Below are 2546 nucleotides of genomic sequence, written 5' to 3'. Positions count from 1 at the left end.
ATACCAGGAGTTCATTCTTTGAAAAGATCAACAAAATTGATAAACCTTTAGCCAGACTCATCAAGATAAAAATGAGAAAGGATTCAAAATCAGAAATGAAGGAGAAAAACTGACACCACAGGAATACAGAAGATTAAAAGAGAATATCATGAAAATTTATATGCCAACAAATAGGACAAGCTAGAAAAAATAGATAAATTCCTAGAAACTATAACCTTCCAAAACTGAATCAGGAAGCAATAGAAAATTGGAACAGACCAATAACTAACAATGAAATTGTATCTGTAATCAAAAAATTCCCAATAAACAAAAGTCCAGGACCAGATGACTTCAGAAGTGAATTCTACCAAACATTTAAAGAAGAGTTGATGTTTATTCTTCTCAAACTATTCCAAAAAATAGAAGGAAAACTTCCAAATTCAATCTATGAAACCAGCATTACCCTAATATGAAAATCAGATAAAGACACTACAAAAAAAAAAAAAAACAACTACCAGTTGATATGGCTGATGAACATAGATGCAGAAATCCTCAACAAAATATCAGCAGATCAAGGCAGGTTCTCTTACATTGACCACCTAAGAATCATGCTGTAAGAAGTAACAACCTCTCTTCTTCCTCTACAACATCTGCTCAGCAGCTGCAAATCAGCAACCATGTGTGAATGCATCTTCATCCATGCTGACTAGGCTGGTTTCCAGATTGGCAATGCCTTCTGGGAGCTCAGTTGCCTGGAATTTGGTATCCAGCCTGATGGCCAGATGTCAAGTGACAAGACCATTGGAGGAGGAGATGACTCCTTCAACATCTTCCTCAGTGAGACGGGTCCTGGCAAGCAGTGTTTGTAGGGCACTAGGCCCAGGGCAGTGTTTGTAGACCTAGAAGACACAGTCATTGATGAAGTTCATGCTGGCACCTACTGCCAGCTTTTCTACCCTGAGCACCTCATCATAGGCAAGGAAGATGCTGCCAATAATTATGCCCAAAGGCACTACACCATTAGCAAGGAGATCACTGACCTTGTCTTAGATCGAATTCAGTAACTGGTCAACCAGTGTACAGGTCTTCAGGGTTTCTTGGTTTTCCACATCTTTGGACCAAGAAGTCCAAGCTAGAATTCTCCATTTACCCAGCCCGCCAGGTTTCTGCAGCTGTAGTTAAGCCCTACAACTCCATCCTCACTACTCACACCAGATGAATGCATCTGGAGAACTCTGACTCTGCCTTCACAGTAGAAAACACAGCCATCTATGACATTTGTCATAGAAACCTTGATATTGAATTCCCAATCTACACTAACCTAAATAGGTTGATATATCAAATTGTGTCCGTCACTGCTTTCCTCAGATTTGGTGGAGCCTTGAATGTTGATCTGACATAATTCCAAATAGGTGCCCTATCCCCATATCCACTTCCCTCTGGCCACATATGCCCCTGTCATCTCTGTTGAGAAAACCTACCATGAATAACTTTCTGTAGCACACATCACCAATGCATGCTTTGAGGCAGCCAACCAGAGGGTGAAATATGACCCTCACCATGGTAAATGGATGGCGTGCTGCCTGTTGTACCATGGTGATGTGGTTCCCAAAGAAGTCAATGCTGCCATTGCTATGATCAAGACCAAGCATACCATCCAGTTTGTGGACTGGTGCCCCACTGACTTCAAAGTTGGCATTGATTACCAACCTCCCACTATGGAGGGGGAGACCTAATCAAAGTACAGAGAGCTGTGTGCATTCTGAGCAACACCACAACCATTGCTGAGTCCTAGGCCCACCTGGATGACAAGTTTGACTGGATTTATGCCAAGTGTGCCTTTGGTCACTAGTATGTGGGTGAAGGCATGGAGGAAGAAGAGTTTTCTGAGGCCCATGAGGACATTGCTGCTCTTGAGAAGGATTATGAGGAGGTTGGTGTGGATATTGTTGAAGGAGAGAGTGAAGAAGAAGGAGGGGAATAATAAAGTTAGAAGTGTCACAAAGGTGTTGCTTCTACAAGGAAGCTTATTTTGTTTTGAACACTGAAAAGTTGTGCTTTGATCAGTTGATTTGTATATAGAGGTTTATAGTTTCATATACATTTACTGACCTATGCTTTAAAATTCAATATTTTGTTATAGACTGAAGCTATCTATTTCTCTGAAGGGTGTGAATAAATTATTCTCTGTCTTAAGAATATATATATATTAGCAAATCAAATCCAACAATACATTTTAAAAAATCATTCACCATGATCAAGTGGAATTTATTCCTGGGATGCAAGTGTGGTTCAGTATTCACAAAACAATCAATGTGATACATCATACAAAAAAGAGAAAGGATAATGATCATCTTAATAAAAGAAGAAATATTGAACAAAGTACAATATCCATTGATGATAAAAACCCTCAACAAAGCAGGTTAAGAGGGAATATCACTCAACATAATGAAGGCTATATATGAAAAACCCACAATGAACATCATCCTCAATGGTGAAAAACTGAGAGATTTTTCTCTAAGATCAGAAAAAAAGATGCCCACTCTAGCCACTTTTATTCACACAGT

General features: G+C 39.5%; 1 pseudogene; it reads left to right on the top strand.

The window, feature by feature from the left end:
- Positions 1-656: 656 nt before the first annotated feature.
- LOC111159197 lies at positions 657-1963 on the top strand (annotated as a pseudogene).
- Positions 1964-2546: the final 583 nt, after the last annotated feature.

The sequence above is a fragment of the Enhydra lutris genome, unplaced genomic scaffold, assembly GCF_002288905.1.
Source record: "Enhydra lutris kenyoni isolate GAN:26980312 unplaced genomic scaffold, ASM228890v2 scaffoldscaffold67, whole genome shotgun sequence".
NCBI classification, from domain to species: Eukaryota; Metazoa; Chordata; class Mammalia; order Carnivora; family Mustelidae; genus Enhydra; species Enhydra lutris.
Note: the sequence above shows the minus strand (reverse complement) of the source record. Positions and strands in the feature narration are given on the sequence as shown.